Here is a 21,535-nt window from a genome sequence, read left to right as displayed (position 1 = left end):
TATCTTACTTTCTGTGTTCATGGGGACTGAACCTGGGGCCCCATATGTGCTAGACACATTCCCAGCCACCAAGCTAACTGCCTAAAATAGCATTTTGAAAACACTAGTAGGGGGCTGGAGAGATGGCTCAGTGGTTAAGAGCACTGACTGCTCTTCCAGAGGACCTGAGTTCAATTCCCAGCAACCACATGGTGGCTCACAACCATCTGTAATGGGATCTGATGCCCTCTTCTGGTGTGTCTGAAGACAGTGACAGTGTACTCCTATACATAAAATAAATAAATAAATCAAAAAGAAAAAAGAAAAAGAAAGAAAACACTAGGAGAATGTCTTAGCTCACTAAATGGACTGAGGTGACCCTGCATCCTGAAGGGATTTGACACCAGCAAGGGAGGCAACCAGAAGAGACCATCCACTGACATCCATTCAGGTTGGACCAGATGCAGTCTACAACCTCACTTCACTTCCAAATTTACTCACTATTCCAGCACATTCCATTGGCCTTCCCAGTGATTTCATAGGTGACTGCCAAAGAAGACTAAAAGGGGGACCTTTAAATAACAGCCTAATGGAAGACAGACTATTTCTGTTCTAAAGTACATGAGTGTTCTTTAATGCTGAGGCCGCAAGTGGGCTGATGATGGTCGATAATGGGTTGAAATTATATTTTATAGTGTTCGCTTTAGCCTCTTCAAATTTGTTTCCTCATCTGTCAGACAGGGTAATAGTACTTCTTGCTAACTCTTCAGTTGCCATGATGATTACATGTAATCATATCTTATAATGATTATATACTTATAGTGCTTATTTACGTCCATTCCTTTCATCCCCCTAGCATGCAGGAGAGCCATCCATGTTGTTAGAACATCACCTAGTACAAGGTAGGTGCTCAGTGAAAGGTGATGCAGATGAAATCAAAATAGTCAATTATTTTCTAGTATCCAATAATTCAAATATTTTTTTCGTCAGCAAATCCAACTTTGAAGAAAGGGTTTCCTAGCCCTTTACTAAGTATTAATTCAGGGGGACAAAAGGGTTTCAATAAGAGTGCAGTCAGTAGACTACATGTATCAGTTTAAAAACCATGAAAGTAAAAGCAGTCATGACCTGAAAAGCCAGACTACATGGCCATGTACCAATTGAGTATCTTTTTAAAGAAAAAACTATTTTATGTTTAGACTGCATGTACGTCTGTGCATCCGGTGTGGTACCCAGCCTGGTATACACAGGCACCAGCAGAGGGCATTGGGTCCCCTGAAGTTAGAATTACTGATCGTGAGCGTTCACGTGGGTGCTGGGGATCCAATGCTGCTCCTCTGGAAGAGCAGCAAATGCTCACAATCGCTGAACCATCTCTGCGGCCCCATCCCTTTTCCTTTTGAGGCAGGGTCTTGCCGTGTAGTCTTGCTGGTCTTAAATCCACAATTATCTTTCCTCAGTTTCCAGAGGGCTGACATCATTGGCACGAAGCATCATACATAACCTTAGTATGTGTTAAGGAACAGTTCTCTTGTGTTTGGCCTTAGTTCAATCTCTGGCAACACTGGATGATGACCACTCCAATAACTTAGTTTTCATTTGTTTTTGTTTTTTTTTTTAATTTTCTTCATGTATGCACACATTTGTGTATGGATGCCCTGCGTGTACAGGTTCACAGGCATACATGTGTGGGAGCCGAAGGTAGATGTCCAATGTCTTCCTCAATCACTTTCCACCTTAAGTTCTGAGGCAGAATCTCTCACTTGCTAATGTGGAGGGCTCTTCATCTCTACTGCCCCAGAATTGAGCTACTAAATATAGGGGGGTTTTTTTGCATACGTTTTGGAACTTGAACTCAGGTATTTGTGCTTGCATAGCAAGCACTTTACTGTCTGGGCCATCTCTCTAGACCCACACAAAGGACTTTGAGCAAAATAATCATGTGCTTAATCCATATGATATCACCAAATGAGTAGCTATCAATTCTTCTACTCAGATGGTTTGAATCTGAACATTTTTAAAGGAAGGTTTATATTTGAGCTAACAGACTCATAGGACACTGTGCTTTGTCATTTAGCTTCATTGTACCTCCGATGAGGCAGAACAGTCATGGAAAAGCTGGTGTAGAGGAAATACCACTGCATTAGCAAGCAGAGACTGAATACCAGGACAAGGGCAGAGCAAAGACCTTTGAAGATGCTATAGGCCTCCTGTGACCTGTTTCCCTAACTCGGCCTCATCTTCCAGATTTCTCCTTTCTCACAACAGCTTATCCAGTGGATTAATCCACTAACAAATGCAGGGGTGCAGTCTCCAGGATCTACCCCTTCCTGAAAGTCTTACCTCTGAATTCTGCTAGCATTGAGGACCAAGCTACATATGAGACTTTGGGGAACATTTTGCACCCAAACCATAGCCTTTTATTCATGACCAGGCTGAGCAAATTAATGTTAAAATATACAGGGGAAAAACCCTTCACTGTGTCATCTTTAATGAGATTAATAAAGGTTATGCAGACGCATCATTTATCTCTGTATAGATTGGCAGGGCTTTGTTGTTTAAAGAAATGTGTCTGGTGGCAGAGCAAAGCCCTTACTTACAGCAGCTGATCAGCTAATGGCAATGAGATCGGCTTCTGCAGATAAAGGGAGAAGCGTCATCGAGTTGCTACAAATACACACCAGCATTTGGCTCTTGGGTAGCAAATGGGCTGACACAGGAGCATGTGCACGAGGCTAATAATACACAGTCGCTGTGACAAGGTGCCCTCGGACAGTCAGAACAACAGACCACTGTTTCTTGACTGTCAAATCCCTCCTTGACAAAACTAAAATAACACGCATGGCTTTCCCACTTACTAGGGACATCAGAAGAATAAACACAAAGCCACCAATGGGGCAGTGGGAGAAAATGCTCAGGGAACTAGGGACCTGATAATCAAGGAAGACAGATGACACCTTAGAGAGTTTTTCATCCTCAAAATAGAAAACTGTAACTCGGAGCATTTATCTTGATAGAGTTAAACCACATGCAGTTGACTATGATTTATTGTCACTTCATACTCAAATACCAGCCACTATATCTTTTTTTTAATTTTAGCTTTAAATTTATTCATTGAAATATCATACATGTATATACAATGTGTTATATCCCCACTCATCCCTTTCTCCATTGTTCCTTAAGTTTCCTTATCATATTTTCCTCCCAGTCTGTTTGTGTGCACACACGTGCATGTGTGTTTGTGCGTGTGTGTGTGTGTGTGTGTGTGTGTCTGTGTGTCTGTGTCTGTGTGTGCATGTGCGTGTCTCTCTGTGTGTGTCTGTGTATGTGTGTTTGTGTCTCTGTGTATGTGTGTTTAACCCATTGAGTCCAATTAATTATACTATATATCCATGGCATATGAGGACATCCACTGAAACATGAGGAACATCCCAATGACAACACAAAGAAAATTCACTGGAAGGATCATAGTAGCTGAATTGCCTGCCTAGAGACTAAGTCACCATCACGATTCTGAGACCTAGCCTTCAGGTCTATAAAAGGGTTGAATGAAGCTAGGCTCATCTTTTTTAATCTTGAATCTAAACTGAGCTTAGTATAAAACTAGTAATTTGTTGTTAATACTTGTCATCCAATCTAGTGCTCCCTTTATTCTAAAATAAAATGGTTAATTATTCACGGATAAGAGAATCCTCTCACAGTCGGAGATCCTAGCTATTACGGTGATCATGTTCAAAGCCTTTGAGACTTCTACTGCAGTTGCTCTAACTGACCATCAGGCACTTTGCATGGAGCTGGTATCTTGGGCTCTAACTGCACGGCGGATGTTTACTAGAGGAGCGAGCCCAGTGGGTCTCCATGTGACCAAGTCCATTCTTCGTCATCAAGTCTTGAGTGTTTTTAGCCATGTGATTTTTACTCACTAATTCACCGTGTAATTTCAGACCAGCCAATCAGTGTATGTATTGGGTTTCTGGGATTCATTTTGGGGGACTGGGCAAAATGGGTTCCTTGCAGCCAGGCCTATGGAGGCTGAGACAGACACAGTCTGTTCCTCAGAGCATCTTCTTTCCGGCTGAGATGGCCTCAACTCAATCACTAGACATAGGCTGCCTCTGGAAAGGCCATACTGGTTAGCTTGATGTAGTCACTCTGCAGAACAGAAGTGACTCATGTGGTCCAGGCACCTCCTGCCTTGTAACTCTCAAATGGTACTGTTTAAAAATATCAGACATTGTCAGGCTGGAGAGATGGTTCAACTATTAGAAGCACTGGTGACTCTTTCAGAGGACCTGGGTTCAATTCCCAGCACCTATATAGTGGCTCACAATTACTCCAGTTTTAGAGGATACAATGCCCACTGTGGGCAACAGGAACACATGTGGTACACAAACACACATGTAGGTAAAGCACTCATATAGGTAAAATAAATATTAAAATTAAAAAATATATCACAAATTCTTGGCAACTGCTTATATTTGCTAAATGACAACCACTAGAAACAAGTCACTGGCTAATATCTTACAATGATGGCCTATAAAGGTACCAGTGCCTTATAATGCTTTCAAGACATGCCCCCAAATCACTGATGTAATTAAGTATTAACAAAACTTCTGTCAGTAGGCAACATCCCAAGGATACAGTAGTTAGGAAGTATTCAGGAAGTCGTAGACAGGAAGTTAGGGAGGCTGCATAAGGCTCTTATTTGTCTTCAGAAAGAGATAGCAAGGGTTGGGGAGATAATTCAGTTGGTAAAGTGCTTGCCTTGTAAGCATAAGGACCTGAGTGCAGTACCCAGAACCACGTTTGAAAAGCCAGGTGTGGTGGTGTGCATTTGTAATCTGGGTAGGCAGAAACAAACAGATCACTAGGATTCATTGGCTCGTCAACTTAGCCTACGTGATAAGTTCCAAGCAAATAAGAGACCTTATTGAGGGGGAAAAATGGAGTTCCCTTAAAGAACAACATCCAAGGTTGTTTTCTGGCTTCACGAACCTCCATGTTCATATGTACTCATTCTCTCTCTCTCTCTCTCTCTCTCTCTCTCTCTCTCTGTCTCTTTCTACACACACACACACACACACACACACACACACACACACAGAGAGAGAGAGAGAGAGAGAGAGAGAGAGAGAGAGAGAGAGAGAGAGAGAGAGGCAGAGAGGCAGAGAGACAAGACACAGAGAGACAGATACAGGGTTGACACAATTCCAGGATAACTTTCAAATCCCCAGCCCTGTTGTATCCAATACTGCTTCCCATTCAATCAATTAAGTGCTAAATTGGTACTCCTGGGAAGGGATTTTATAGATGTAATTAAAGTCCCAAGTCTTGAAACAGTTGATTATCCTGAGGACATATGCCCTTTAAATCAGTGTCTAGCACCAAAGCCAGAGAGATTCAAAGTGGGACAAGAATTCGACGTGGGATTTCACAAAGGGCTCCAAAAATGCTGGCCATCCTGGGAACATGGAAATGGGGACCTTAGAACTATGAGAACCAAGTTCGCCACAACCATATGACCTTGAAAGAGGACCCTAAGCTCCAGGGAGGTTCTCAGCCTCGCCTTCTTTTGACTTGGGCTCATGAGATTCAAAGCAGAGAACCCAGCTCAGCTGAGCTCAGACTCCTGCCCTATGGGAACTTGGAACGAGTCAATGGTCTTTTAAGCCGCTCAGCTCAGAGAAATGTTTATGCTGCGGGAGAAAACTAAAGCAGAGGGGAACTTGGAAAGATGTGAAAATCCAGCATAGAAACCGGGGGTGTGGAGAAAGAGAGGATAGTAGGAAGAGTCAGCAATGGCCTTTTCTATAACCAACTAGATATGTTTTCTATTATACTCCTTTAAGGGTGGGCTCAGTAACGAACGCCTTTGGCTGCAAGAGAAGACCTGCCTACAGCAGTGTCACCTGGCGCAGTTGTTTAATGTTGCTGTGGATTCTATTTCCTGACTCCCTGCCCTTTTCAATGTGTTGGGTTTTGTCTCCCTATATTGTGCTCATAAAATGGCTGCTCCAAGATGTCTTCCACAAATTAAAGCAGAGAACAAGGGGGTGGGCAAAGGCCTACTGAGTCTGTTCTTTTGTACGGGAAAGTGAAAGGAGGTTAGAAAGTCGGCTTCATAACTAACAGCTCTCTCTGAGTATTTATGGTTCAGTACCTTGGGGAATCAGCTTGTAAGGGCTGCTTGACATGATTGTAGTTTGCTGCTGGGAGCTGGTATGGATCTCTCTGTGAAATGAAAAAAACTCAAACTATGAACTCAAAGTCAAACAAATGAAAAAACTATTTTCATAAGGGAGAGAGAGAGGCTTGAGTGTCCTTTTCTACAACAATGGCTATTGACCAGATGACAGCTTTCTCCACAGTCGGAAAGAACATTTATTGTCATTGATCCAATCAGGGTGTGGCCTGAGGGTTATAAACATAGGTGTGTATCACTGTGCTGGATATGGAGGAATACGCCAGTACAAATAATATTAGTGAAGATTTCTTAAAGTCTCACCCAAAAGTCTCTACTTGGGGCTCAATGGGTAAAATGTTTGCTGAGCAAGCATGAGGTTCTGAGTTCAGATCCCAGGATCACGGTCAGTGCCTAGAACTCCAGAGCTGGAGGCAGAATAGAGACAGGTGGGTTGAAACTCAAGCTCTGGGTTTTGTGGAACATTCTATTTCAAAAATGAAGTGGAGAGTCTGGCCTATGCAATCCTATTTATGTGCACCCACCTCCCCCCGCCACATGCATACATGTGTTGACCACAATATATTTCTTACCATAGTCATATTAGATGAGTCACAAAAACAATAACAGGCCATAAGAAAACAGATATTGATTTGTTCTTTTAGAAAAGAAAAATGTTTTAACTGGTAGGAAAGATACTCAGAATAAACTTCCAGGAAATATTAAATATTGATCAATGTCTTGAACTAAATCTGGGCAAGAGTTATTCCTCACAATGTCTAAATAACAGAAACCTAACATTGAGTTCGCCCATGTTCATATGCAGCTAGGTACTTGGGGCATATAAATAGCTTTGATTCACCAGCCCCAGCACCCAGGAGACAAACACAGGTGTGTCTGTGAGGCTGAGGCCAGCATGGTCTATAGAGCTAGTTCCAGGAGAGCCAGGGCTACATGGAGAAACCCTGTCTTGAAAAACAAAACAAATCAGTGGGCAATGATGGTGCATGCCTTTAATTCCAAACTTTCGAGGCAGAGGGAGGGCGTTCTTTGAGAGTCTGAGGGCAGCCTGGTCTACAGAGTGAGTTCCAGAGCAGCTACACAGAGAAACCGTGTTTTGAAAAAACCAAAATAAGCAAGTCAACAAGCAAATAAAGAAATCACAATTCAACAGGAAATACTGAAGCTGCTTTGTTTAGTTCCCACTCAAGTACATGGATGTTGCTGCATGTAAGAGATCTGATACTTGATGCACCTCACAGCAGGAGTCCTGGTGGATTTACTAGAACTTTCCAGCACCCATGATTTCTAAAGGAGGAGTGCGGGAAGGATAATGCTAGTGTGCTTTTCCAGAAATGATGCTTTTGAAAGAAATTTTAAAGAATAAAAATCCTGTCTTCACTATCTAAGCATAAGACCTGGATGATGTTGCATGAATCATCTTTCCTTTTCACCCAGCTTTTCCTCCATGGCTAAGCCTGCTTTACTCTCCAGGCCTCCAGGAGGAGGGCTCATGGGTACTGACTCTGTGTAGCTACTGGTTCCTGTAAAGCAGTGGTTCTCAACTCCCTAAAGCTGAGACCCTCTATGTATTTCCTTGTGTTGTGGTGACCTCCCCACCCCCCAACCGTAAATGTACTTTTGTTGCTACTTCATAACTGCAATTTTGCTACTGTTATGGATTTTAATATAATATCTGATTGCAGGATATCTAATATACAACCCCTGTGGAAGGGTCATCTAACCCCAAAAGTACATGGTCATGACTGTTGGTGTACCTTTTTGGTCTACTTCACTGGGTTCTTATCTACCATCCTTCCAACCCTTATTTCACCCCAATCCCTTCCAACCCCCCAACATTAGGTAGGAGAGAAGGAAGGTTAGAGAGGAAAGGGGGCCTAGATCTCTTTAGACCGCTTCCTACTGAGTTGGGGAATCCGGTTCCTTGGTGCAAGTCCAAATCTCCATCCTCAGAAACTCTCCAAACAGCAATCCAGGGAAACAGCAAACCAGCAGTCCAACAATAGCAAAAACAGCAGCAGGAAGTAGAAGGAGCTGGGGCAGCTGTGAGGGGGGCATTCAGCAAAGAGATGGGCATCAGAAAGAGCAAATGCAAAATGAGGGTTTCTTGAAACCCTAAAGCCCACCTTCAGAGATGTGCATGCCTCCAGCAAGGCCACGACTTCTAAACCGCTCTAAACAGCTACCAACTGGGGACCAAGTGTTAGATGCCTGGACACGGAGGGCATCTCATCCAAATCACCATGGTGGGTGGATCCATGTGATAGACATTTTCATTGAGCAGTCGTGCCTAATCGCTGCTGCAGTAGTGGTCAACAGTGTCAAAGAGAAAACCCCAGAGTCACAGTCACTGTTTCAGAGCAGTGACACGTGCTGGGTTCTTACAGAATGCAAAGTGGATCTTGTTACTTCAATTTAGATTCACTTACCCATCACAGAGAGAGGGAGGGAGGGAGAGAAAGAAGGAGAGGGGGAGCGGGAGCGGGAGAGGGAGAGGAAGAGAGGGGAAGGGGGAGAGGGAGAGGGAGAAAAAGGGAAAGGGGGAGGGGAAGGGGAGGGAGGGGGAAGGGAAGAGGGAGAGGGGGACGGGAAGAGGGGAGAGGTAAAGGGAGGGGAAGGGGGAGGGGGAGAGGGAGAGGGAGAGAAAGGGGAAGGGGGAGGGGAAGGGGAGGGAGGGGGACGGGAAGAGGGGAGAGGTAAAGGGAGGGGAAGGGGGAGGGGGAGAGGAAGAGGGGAAGGAGGAAGGAGGGATAGGGAAAGAGGGAGAGGGGAGGGGAAGGAGGAGGGGAGAGGGGAAGGGGAGGGAGAGGGGGAGGGGAAGGGGAGACAAGGAGAAAATTATGATGGAGTTGAAACAAACAAACGAACAAAAAGCTTTATCCCCTTCATGACGCATGTGCCCTTTTGCTTATATTCTATTCCTCCTCATCACCTAATACCACTCTCTCTTGATCTTCCTTCTAAATTTTACTTCATACCTACACCTATACCTGTTTACATATGTAAATGCATAGATATATACTAGAGTGCATATATAAGAAAAATATGCAATGCTTTTTCTGAGTTTGGGTCATCTTGTTTAATTTTTATATATATTGTATATAATATTATACATATACTATATAATGTATAATTATATATTTTACATTACAAATTATATATTATATAATGTAATATATAATATATAATGTAATATAATATAATCATAGATATCATTATATAACTTACTATATATAATACATATATGAAGAGATACTCCATAGGCTCATGCTACTATTTAAAAATCCATCTCTATTTTCTTCTAACATTTTATAAGTCCAGTTTTTTTAACCTTGATATCAGTCCATCTGGAATTTATCTGAAAGTGAGGCGAGGATTTAACTCTGTATTAGTTACATTTCTTGTCATTGGACAAACTACTAGATAGAAACAACCTCTGAGAAGAGGACTGTACGCTGGCTCACAAGTCAGGAGCTACTGTTGGTCATGGCAGTGAAAACATGGCAGAGGGTAGGCTTCAGTTTCCCAAGTCCTGCTTCACAGAGGACCTGTGTGCCTTGATGTGTATATATATTTCCTCATTCATAATAAAAGCCTTTCTTTTCCAGCTTGGGAAAAAAAGTAAGCCAATTAGTCTGCCTCAGGACAACAATATAGATGTTTTGAAGACAGCTCGGAGATTGATTAGACCCCATGTGTTATTGACTGAAGTGTAAAAATGAATAAATGGAGTGAAAAATGAAGAATATGCCTCCATGACACCCTGCTCACAAAGGAGCACCTACTTCCACAGGGCTCAACTTCCCAAGTACTCAGGCCATGGTCTGAGAGTACCAGCCTCTGTTAGAGTCAGGGACAGACCTTAAATGCTGTCTATAGGATGCTAGTTTTGTACACATGCAGAATGTAAGTTACAGTTGTAACAGTTACAGTTACAGATTCTGAAGGAAGACCTGTTGAAGCCAGTGAGTAAGATGGTCAGAATCTCCGTGGAGCCATCCAAGCCCATAGGAGGTCATGCCATGCCAACACGTGCTCCAGCTATTGGTGGATGGAGCTATGGGACCAACTGTCTGCTGACTTTCTGTCTAGCTTTTTCTGAATCTTCCTTGTTATTCTTCTACTATTCCCTCTTGAAATGGGAATATTTACTCCATGTCCCGAATCTTGGGAATGTGAAGCTCGGATTTGAAGCATAGCTGTGTGTTTGCCTTGAGTCTTAGGGGAGACCTTGAACTTGGGCTTTGACTACTTGAAATCGTTAAGTGTATAGGGAATACTAAGTAGGAAACAAATTCATCATGATCTAGACACAAGCCCAAGTGCAGAATGCCATGGTGAGAATATGAAGTGTCCCCAAAGGCTCCTGTATTACTTGGTAGGCAGCTAATGGCTTTTGGGAAATAACTGAAGCCCAGTCTCTGATCTCATCAGTAGATTCTAGACTCGATGGTATTGTGGGAAGATGGTGAAAAGTAGGAGGTAGGGTGCAGTTAGGGACCTGTCTCTGGGGGTTCACATCTTGCCCTCGTACCTTTCTATATGCCCTTCTCCTGAGTTCCACCCTCCCTGAAGGAAGTAGACTCTGACACATACTCCTGACATCGTGATACTCTGTCTCATCAGAAATAATGAGGTCAGCCATGATAGATTGAAACCATAAACAAAGTAAACCCTTCCTCCCTCATTTTATTATGAAGATGAAAAGTCTGATAAAAACACACACCTTCTGAGTGTTAGTAGAGTGCGCCTCGCCTGCCATCTTCGGGCTAAGTAGGTGTGATGTGAGCCTCGCCTTTATAAGCATTAAGATTTCCTATGTTTTTCTGACACTGACTCAGGACCGAGCAAATTGACAAAAGGTCTCGTCTACTCCCAGTGATGGTCTTACGCTAAGTAATTTTTATGTATTTATTTTTATTGCTTATGTATATGTGTGCTTGCCTGAATGCATGTATGTGACACCAAACAATTTAAAATATATTCTTTAATGACATCTGAAAGATACTGTACAGAAAGAGATGTCCTGAGGTCTGTGAGAGAGAAGCAAACAAGAAGTTCTGAGCTTTCTATATATGGGGACTGGATCTTATATCAGTTTGCTGACTATTAGTTATTGTGGATCCTAAAGACCAGCCTAGAGAAAGTATATTACAGCAATTTGAAATGGCTTCTCTCTGTAAAACAAACGGACACAAACCTAATTTTCTAAGAATGGTTGTAACTACCAAACTGCTTTTCATCAGAGGGAAATAAAACTGATAGTGCCTCAAAGACATTTCTGGAACATTCTCCTCTGTAACAGGAAAATATCTTGATTGTTGATAAGCTTTAACCCCTCAAACAATGTGAGTCCATTCCACAATACTGTCGTCAGAAGGACAAACCATGTCGGAGAGAAAGAGAGGCATACTGATAGGAATGCAAAGAAATCCAAATACGCTCTGCAAGTTCTAAAACAAATCTCCAGGAAACCCAAAGTATTTCCCATCTCTGTGAGCGGCAGTGGTCCATGGCATCACCTACTTTGTGGGGTGGAGGAAATAATTCTCATGTCTTGTAACATACCATGAAGTCTGGCCCCTTTCCCATATTGTTCTGAGATCTTTAACAGCACAATTCAAAGGAAACTTGGGGCCAGTGGGTCAGGGCTACCTTGGTGCAACCTTTCACATTTTCAAGATTCTCTCTCTCTCTCTCTCTCTCTCTCTCTCTCTCTCTCTCTCTTTGTGTGTGTGTGTGTGTGTGTGTGTGTGTGTGTGTGTGTGTGTGTGTGGGCCAGTGGGTCAGGGCTACCTTGGTGCAACCTTTCATTTTCAAGATCATCTCTCTCTCTCTCTCTGTGTGTGTGTGTGTGTGTGTGTGTGTGTGTGAGTGTGTGTGTGTGTGTGTGTGTGTGTGTGTGTGTGTGTGTGCCTGTCTCTGTCTGTTTGCCTGTCTGTCTTTCTTTCTCTTTGGAATCTTTCTTTTATAAAGTTGAGCCAGGAATAATAAAATCTGTAAAAATTAAACACATTGTAAGAAACAGTTTTCTACAATATCCACAATGAGGGGGCCTTCTTAAGGGCTGGAAACAGATTCCTGACCCTTGAAAGTATAGCTTCTAGGATGGTCATGTGGCTGTCTTACTTGGATTAACCTTCCTCTTTCTTTCTTTTCCTCTATTCTGCACCTCTTCTGTGTTCTGCCTCTCTCTGTTTCCTTGGCCCCCATGCTGGCTTCTATTACAAAGCCTCCACTGCTCAGAGCAGACTCGATTCCAGCTTTAACAGAAGGTCATTTCCACAAAAGAACTCTGGTTTGTGTTTGTGTGCGACACAGTTCTGCTTAGGGAAGCACAGGGGTTCCAAGAAGCATGGGATGCCTCCCAGCTGTGTGATAGTTTGTTTTGATACAATAAGCCTTGATAGAAGTGCATCACGAAATCAAATGTGACTTCTAGGAGTGGGGTCTGCCCTTGACGGTCTGTGACCTTGTCTTTGAAACATAGGAAGAAAGACTGAGATGCTTCCTAAAGGCCTCCACATCCTGTTTCTATCTAGTTTTAAAGCCTTCCCAAGGCTTCAAGTCTGTCAAGGAGGGAGTGAGGAAGGACACATCCATGGTATCAAGATGATGGCCTAATATTCTCCATGCTTCACAACCCAGACCTTCCCATGAGTGCTTGACATTTTCACCTAGGAGTCATCCATTGTCATAACCTGGTCATTAATCTAGTAGCTTTGTGACAGAGGCAGTCTGGTGACTTCACAGGATTTCCAACCTTACTTTTATCGAGTTGGAAATGATTGACTTTTGAGGCTGGAAAGCCAGCTCAGTGGCTAAGAGGGCCTGCTGCTCCTGCAGGAGGCCAGAGATTGATGCCCAGAACTGACATGAGAAAGCCCTCACATACCTTTGACTCTAGATCCTTGGGATCTGGTCCCTGTGGGCATCGCATTTACATGCATACATTCTCTCTCTCTCTCTCTCTCTCTCTCTCTCTCTCTCTCTCTCTCTCTCCAATCATAGTATCTATAATGATTTTTTAATGATTGATTTTTGAGCTTTAATTAGCAATATACAGAATCTTTAAGCCTGTAATGCTAAAATGATTCTTTTCTGTGCATTCATCAGAAAAAAATATATTATTAAAAGATCATTTGTTATCATTTCCTGTCCTCAGAAGGACTTGCCATATCAAGACCGAGAAATGGCGCACGTCCCTGAATTACCTTTGAGAGAATTCCATTGTAAAGAAATAAGCCTGTATCATGTATTTTGTCTCTTCGGCAACATAAACTCCAGCCCCAAATCACTTCCCATATTCAATTACCAGAGCCAGGACTGGGTCCAGCTCTAATTGACTCCAGGAATATTTTTTTTTCATTTAAAAAGATAATTGAATTCACTGCCATATGTTTACCAGGGGCCGTTCTCTGATGTTGGCCCCAGTGCTCCTCACTCCTCACAACCAGGTGTGGTTTCCCAGGAACCCCGAGACTCACCCTCAGCTCTCATCTCTGCTGTCTTAGGTTTAAATCTTCTTTTTGGAATGGCATCTATTCTTGTGTGGTTTCTTTTCTCCTCCTGTGTCTTTTTCTCTTTTTGGTAATCATTGAAGTATTCACGCTTGAATTGAAACAGTGAAGTCAGCTTTTAATGCTAGATCAAAAATATCAGAGAGGAGTTACCAATTTCATGGATCACGAGGTAATGGTATCAATCTGGGATGTTTAAGAGATACCAGAGTCTTCTGACCCAAATGTAAACTCCATTGGCCTTGAAGTAATTTTCCCCATATCTGATGACTGAGGGTCCTTCTTAAGCCTTTGCTTGGAGTTTTTCAGGCCAATTGACTGTTATTACTGACTTTTATTTTTTTTTAAGAAAATAGAATTTGGGAGTTTTGAGAGAGTACACATTTGAACATCAGGTGATTCAGAATTTTGTGTTCTAGGAAAACAAACCAACAAACAACAACAAAACCCAAAATGTCCTCATCTATTATATAAGAATTCAAGGAACTCACCTTTCTGTTAAGAGAGATTGGGCTTCTGTCATTAAGCCTTGAGATTTGTCAACCACCCCCACCCCCACCATATCTGCCAGCTATGGTTTGTGTGATCAATTGCCTCAAAAGGCAGTGGCTTAAACAAAAAACAGCTCACTTGAGTTCAGGCATCAGTTTTCTGGTTCTGTAGATCCAGCTGGGCTCACTCATCTGTCAATAGTCACTTGAGGGGTTATGGGGTCGGCTGGAACAAGATGGACTTAGCAAAATCTAAACAAGTGGTTTCTTGTATATGTTGCTTATATTCCTCCAGTGTACTAGCATGAATATATTCTTGAGGTAGTGGCACAAATTCAAGAAAGAGGGTCCAACTGATGGAAGAAATATGCACGTACCTTCCTAAGGTTGTCTCGTGGCATTTGCTCTTTTCCCATATATGATGGTTTGTATATGCTTGGCCCAGGGAGTAGCAATGTTAAGAGACATGGCCTTGTGGAGTAGGTGTGTCACCGTGGGTGTGGGCTTTAAGATCCTCATCCTAGCTGCCTGGAAGCCAGTCTTCTCCTAGCGGCCTTCAGATGAAGATGTAGAACTCTTAGATCCTCCTGCACCATGTCTTCCTGAATGCTTCCATGTTCCTGCCTTGATGATATTCGACTGGACCTCTGAACCTGTAAGCCAGCCCCAATTAAATGTTGTCCTTAGAAGACTTGCCTTGGTCCCGGTTCTGTTCATAGCAGTAAAACTCTAACTAAGACACCATGTAAGCACACACACATTTTAAAGGTTCTACTTGGGCACATTGCTAATGTCCTATTGGCTAAATTGTTAGAGTCAGAGTCAAATAGATGGACAAAGTGTGGAGCAGAGACTGAAGGAAAGGCCATCCAGAGACTACCCGGCCTGGGGATCCATCCCATATACAGTCACCAAACCCAGACAATATGGCGGATGCCAAGACATGCATGCTGACAGGAGCCTGATATAGCTGTCTTTTGAGAGTCTCTGCCAGAGTCTGACAAATACAGAGGCGAATGCTCACAATTAACCATTGGACTGAGCATGGGGTCCCTAATGGAGGAGTTAGAGAAAGGACTGAAAGAGCTGAAGAGGTTTGCAACCCGTAGGAAGAACAACAATATCAACCAACCAGACCCCCGCCCCCGCACCAGAGCTTCCAGAAACTAAACTACTGACCAAAGAGTACATGTGGAGGGACCCATGGGTCCAGCCGCATATGTAGCAGAGGATGGCCTTGTCAGACATCAATGGGAAGAGAGGCCCTTGGTCTTGGGAAGGCTGGATGTCCCAGTGTAGGGAAATGCCAAGGTAGAAGGTGGGAGTGGATGGGAGAGCACCCTCATAGAAGCAGGGGGAGGGAGGATGGGATAGGGGGTTTCCAGAGGGGAAACAGGGAAATGCGATAACATTTAAAATGTAAATAAATAAAATATCCAATAAAAGAATGAAGTTGTACCACTTGGTAGGAAAAACACTGACAGTTTTGCAGTGTAACTGCCAAAAAATAAGATAGAAAAGATCAATTATAAGATACCCATTTACCGATTTATCTAGTTCTTTACTGAAAACACTGCTTGCTCTGCCTACTTGCCAAGAGTAACTTCACTTGCTTCTTGGAAGAGATTGACCTGGAGAAATTAGCTGAGATGGAGATGATAGGTCGTTGCCCTTGACCACCAGCTGACTGCCACATTCACTTCTGTAAAATCTCACTTGCTCGCCTGCCCCGCCTACGGTTGTATGCGCTGTGGAGTATAAAATGAGCACCCATGAGCTAGGCCCTTCAGGAGCCATCCTGGCTGCAGTCCACTAGTTAACACATCTCCTCTCTACTGCCATTGCTGTGGGAGTGCTTATTACAGGAAGACTCCTGCAACATAACAACGTCTAAACCTCTAGTTTATATGACAGTGTCAAGGGGGAAAATGGAGATGGCATTTGGAAGAATTAACTAGGTAACTCTGAAATAGGAAACATCCTCAAATAAGCCTTCTGGCATGGCCCAAAGCTGAAGACCAAGGACAAACTAAGGACAGAAGCGCTATGATGGAGTTCAGTGCATTAACTTCACTGTATTATGATTCAGGACAACAGTAACAGCCATCAAACCATCTTCAGAAAACTGGATTCAAGTGGATTAAGCACACGCATGCGCACATGCACACACACACACACACACACACACACACACACACACACTCATCTCTGTGAGTGTGACAGTAGCATCCAGATCTCAAGGGAGATGATCCTTATTCACAGGACGTGCCAAGTGACGCATTCAGAAGTGAGATGTCATAATGTCTAGGCTTTTGCAAATGGATCACCTAGACAGTATGCCTGCCCAGGATAGAAAGAAAGAGGTGACAAAGGCACGGTGTTGTAGGCTGAATCGCATCGTCCAATATTCATGTTGAAATACTAGTCCCGTATAACTCAGCATGTGACCGACTGCATTTAGAACAGGATCTTTAAATACATGATGAAATTTAAATGAGTCAATTAGGGTGGGTCTCCATCCATTCAGACAATTGTATAACTAATGGACATATTTTAAAGTTGGCAGGGAGGTATAGACATCTCTATAAAACGCATATGTTGAAATATAATTCCCAGCGTGATGTTAGAAGATGGGGAGGTGATTAGGCCCCAGGGGCCGAGTCCTCATGGAATTACTGCTTCACAAGGAAGAGGGCAATGAACCCGGAAGTGTGTCCTCACCAAACAAGGCATTGGCTGACAACTTCAGCTACCCAGCTTGACTGAAAAATGTATGTATGCTGCTTCGAGGCCACCTGGACTGTACTATTTTGTTGGGGAGCCTAAACAGACTAGGAGGGAGAGCAAAACCTTCTAGAATACTTTCTCTACTAAAGGGACTCCTAAGGGGGGACAAGTAATATTTTTAATCGGTTATCACTGGAATCTGAAGCATGGAGGTTTGTCTGAAAAGAGTAGGTGACTAACTAGCAGCTGGACCATTTAAGTGAGGGAGTAATTTCTTGCCACACAAGTCATTCAGATTGCCTGCTGCTACACGGAGACACTTAGTGATGTGGTTAACTTGGAAAATCATTTCATGCATCAGACTGAAAGGAGAGAGCAGCAATTGTCTTGAGTTCCAGCTTGAAGTCACTTCAGAATAGCAGCAGTGGCCATTGGCCAACTTCAGAACACAATGTCAGGAATCCAGGACATCGATGCTGGATTATCCAAATAGTGCATTAACTCTGTCCCTGTGCCAACGGATCAAATATTTCGTGATAAAGTTTTGTGGGTTTTTTGGTAAACAATTGGGAGGCTTTGACTACTGAATGTGATCCAACCACAGAAGCACCTTGTTTTGCATACGTTGCCTCTTTTCCTTCCCTCTGTCCTGCCTAGCAGTTATTCAGCTCACATCAATTAACTATTTTCACTATTTCTCTTCTCTCAAGTATAAATGGTGAATAAGAAGAATTCATAGGGGCAGGGAGGAGGTATGGGATGTGGAACAGTCAGAGGGTGGACTGGGAGGGAAATAAAATCTGGAATGTAAAAAAAAAAGATAAGAATTCACCATATGCATAATATGCAAGATATTGTTGTATGAAAACTTAAAGATAATACATTATTTAAAAATCACATATTCAATCCAAGCTCTGTGCTACATGCCTTCTGCACTGAGAAGGTAGAGGCAAGCAGATGTCTGTGAGTTCAAGGCCAACCTGGTCTACAGAGCTAGCTCTAGAACAGCCAGGGCTACACAGAGAAAACTTATCTCAAAAAAAAAAAAAAAAACAAAAACAAAAACAAAAAAAAAAAAAAACCAAAAAAAAAAAAAAAACAAAAAAACCAACCAAAATTACATATTCAAATATTATCCCTACCCACCTCCCATTTTGAAACAAAGTCTCGGGTATCCCAGGCTAGCCTCGAACTCATTATCTAGCTAAGAATTACCTTGAACTTCTTATCTTCGTGTCTCTAACCCCTAAGTTGTTGGAATCACAGGCATTAACTCTGTGCCCATTTTATGCCACGCTGTGGATGCAAACCAGGACTCCATGTATGGTAGGTGAGCCCTCTACCTCTATCCTCAGGCCTACACATACCATGTTTTCAATGGCGCTTCTATTTCTTTACACTATATCAAGACCTCCAGGAGAATGTCAGCCCTAAGAACATACTACCAATCAATTGTGAAGACTGACCAAAATAGGAACAAGGATTCTGGAATGCTTGCTTCGAGGTGGGAAGGGCCTTGGCACCAGTGTTCTCTATAAAAAGCTCTACAGGTAAGATGATTTAGTCAGGCAAGAGCAGTTCCCTCACCTTAAATGAATTCCTAACCACAGAAAGTACAAGCCCTTTTTGGAGATCCCTGTGGAGCCTTTAAAAGGTTTTTAAAAATCATCTCCAAAACCTTTTTTCATTGATTTTAAAATTCATAATGAAAAATACATCTACATATACTATTAAAAGGATCACTTCAAAAATTGTAAGCGTTTTTACTGGTATGGGAAGCTACTGCCCATAGATGTGATTAATATAGCTTTAAGGCTCTGACACGTGAAATCATTTTCTCCATTAGTAACCTTTAGATATAGAAGTCTACTGGTACTCCGAGGGTATTAGGGCTTTAAGAAAGGGACAACTTGAGAGACTAGAGAGATGGCTCAGCAGTTCAGAGTACATACGAGAGCCAGGGGGTGGTGGCACACACCTTTGATTCCAGTACCGGGGAGACATAAATAAGCTCAGAATGAACATAGGCAGGCAGATCTCTGTGAGTACGAGGCCAGCCTGGTCTACAGAGCCAGTTCAGGGACAGCCAGCTCTACACAGAGAAACCCCGTCTCCAAAAGAAAACTACAACCAAAGACAAAACCTAAAAACGAGGACATACTAACTTTGCAGAGGACCCAAGTTCTCCTTGGTTCTTGTTGGGGGAATTTATAACACCAGGCCCATGGATATTTGATGCCCTCTTCTGGACTCCGTGGGTATCTACACTCAAATGCACATATATCTAAGTACAGATACACACATACACCACACACACACACACACACACACACACACACACACGTACACATAATTTGAAGTAAGTTAAATCTCGTTTTTAAATGTACCATTTCACATCTGCCGTGGAAAACGTACAGGAGGAATCTTATAATGGTACTTTTCCCTAAAGCGAGGGTGCTCCCCAAACGAAGATTTGTCTCAAATAAACTCAAAGGCTAGGACGAAAAATATCCCCATTGGCTAAACTTGGTACAATTTGAGCTCTGGAAAGTGATGGAGACAGAATAAATAAGAATCCCAGTTAAATACACTTAAAATTAAACGGCAAGGAAGTGAAAAGCAAGAGATCAGAAGCCAGCCTGCTGCTGTTGGATTTGACTGCTCCAACTCATTCTGAAAGAAGAGAGTTAGCAATTCTCACCTTAGGGCAGGGATGGAAATGCACATCCCATTGACGTTCAGTAGGAAGGCTCTAGTTCACAGATGAACACTGCCTAATAACAAAGTATACTTAAGAAAAAAAATCACTGAATGAACTGACTGATGTAACAAGCTAATAGATTTTTAAAAGTAAAACAAAACAAATAAAAAACGACTCAGATGAACACCTACCAGCTTCCAATTGCTTCTGAGGACAGACTGACAGGACCATGCTGGGCTCTTCCACCAACACCAAGGAGAGAGGAAATTCAAGACACTGGACACCAGGCAAAAATAAACAGTGATTCCTAAGAGAGGGAACGAAGGCCCAGGTGTTTGCTTCGACTTGGACTCCCAGGTTTGGTGTAGGGAGCAGGATGCAGGCCCAGTGCAGAGGTCTCTCTGATCTGAGGAGATGAAATGAGCAGTCCAAAGAAGCAAGGAAGGGGTTAGGAACAAGAGTGGAAAATACTGTACTCAGCGTGTGCAAGGCCCATGCTTAGAACATGCATTTCCAAGGTGTTTCTTGTGGTCCTCTGGTTTTCCTTGGAATCTGTCACAACACCTTTTTGTCTTTAATTTATTCCTGTGTGCCTTCTCTCTTTAAGTTAATTTGTCTAGGGGCTTATTGTTTCAAGAACCAAGTGCGTGTGTGTGTGTGTGTGTGTGTGTGTGTGTGTGTGTGTGTGTTCATGTGTGTGTGCATGTGTGTGTTATGTGTGATGTGTGTGTGCATGTGTGTTCATATATTTATAATCCACAGCTTGATAGAGATATCCTCCTCTATCTTGTTGTGCCTATCATGTACAAATATAGCCAGTGGACTGAGACAATAAAACTGAACAGATATGAAACAAGAGTGTGTGGGACTGGAGAGATGGCTCAGCGATTAAGAGCACTGACTACTCTTCCAGAGGTCCTGAGTTCAATTCCCACCAACCACATGGTGGCTCACAACCATCTGTAATGGGATCTGATGCCCTCTTCTGGTGTATCTGAAGTCAGCTACAGTGTATTTATATATAATAAATGAATAAGCCTTAAAAAAAAAGAGTGTGAAGCTGTCCTTATTCTCAGCATGATCATCTGCACGGAGAATGCAATGATTATACAGAAAAGCAATTAGGCCTAGAAGGGCAGTGGGCAAGACGTCACACACACACAGGTTTAAACATAAATGGTCATTAGGCTGGCCAGATGGCCCAAGGGGGTAAAGGCATATGCCACCGAGCCTGGTGACCTGAATTTGATTCCAGAACCCACCCATTAGACAGAGAGAAGTGGCTCTGGCACGTTGTCTTCTGAATTCTATGTGCACAAAGTAACACACACACACACACACACACACACACACACTAATTCATTAATAAAAAGTAAGGGTTTTTATTACTATAATTTTTTCCTTTGGGGGGTGTTGCAAGGGCAGAGGACAGGTATGAAGGAACTAGGTGATGAGTGGGGTTGGGGCACATGATGTGAAATTCACAAAGGATAGATACAAAGTTTTAAAAAAACAATCAAAAGTGGGATGTAGAACGTGAAGCAAGTAAAACTGTAGGACATGAACACTTAAACTATGAAATCCTGTTGAGAAGAATTAGAGGAAGAACTAAACAAATGGAAAGAGTCGTTCCTCCATATCCACAGGTTGCACCAGTTCAACCCACTATAGAGCAAAATTTCAAAACAGAGCAAAGCCGTGTTGAGATTGTACAGAGGTTTTCCTTGTTGCTATCACACAAACACTATAACAACTATTTACACACAATTCCCACTGTATTAAGTATTGTAAGACATGGTTTAAGGCAAACACCATGTCATTTTATACAAGGTTGAAAACTCCCAGGTTTTGATGCCTGAGGAGACACTAAGGAATAACTACTACAGTGTGTTCATGGATTGAAAGAGACAACATT

The sequence above is a fragment of the Rattus norvegicus genome, chromosome 9 (genome assembly GCF_036323735.1).
Source record: "Rattus norvegicus strain BN/NHsdMcwi chromosome 9, GRCr8, whole genome shotgun sequence".
In the NCBI taxonomy this organism is placed as follows: Eukaryota; Metazoa; Chordata; class Mammalia; order Rodentia; family Muridae; genus Rattus; species Rattus norvegicus.
This window is presented reverse-complemented; position numbering follows the sequence as displayed.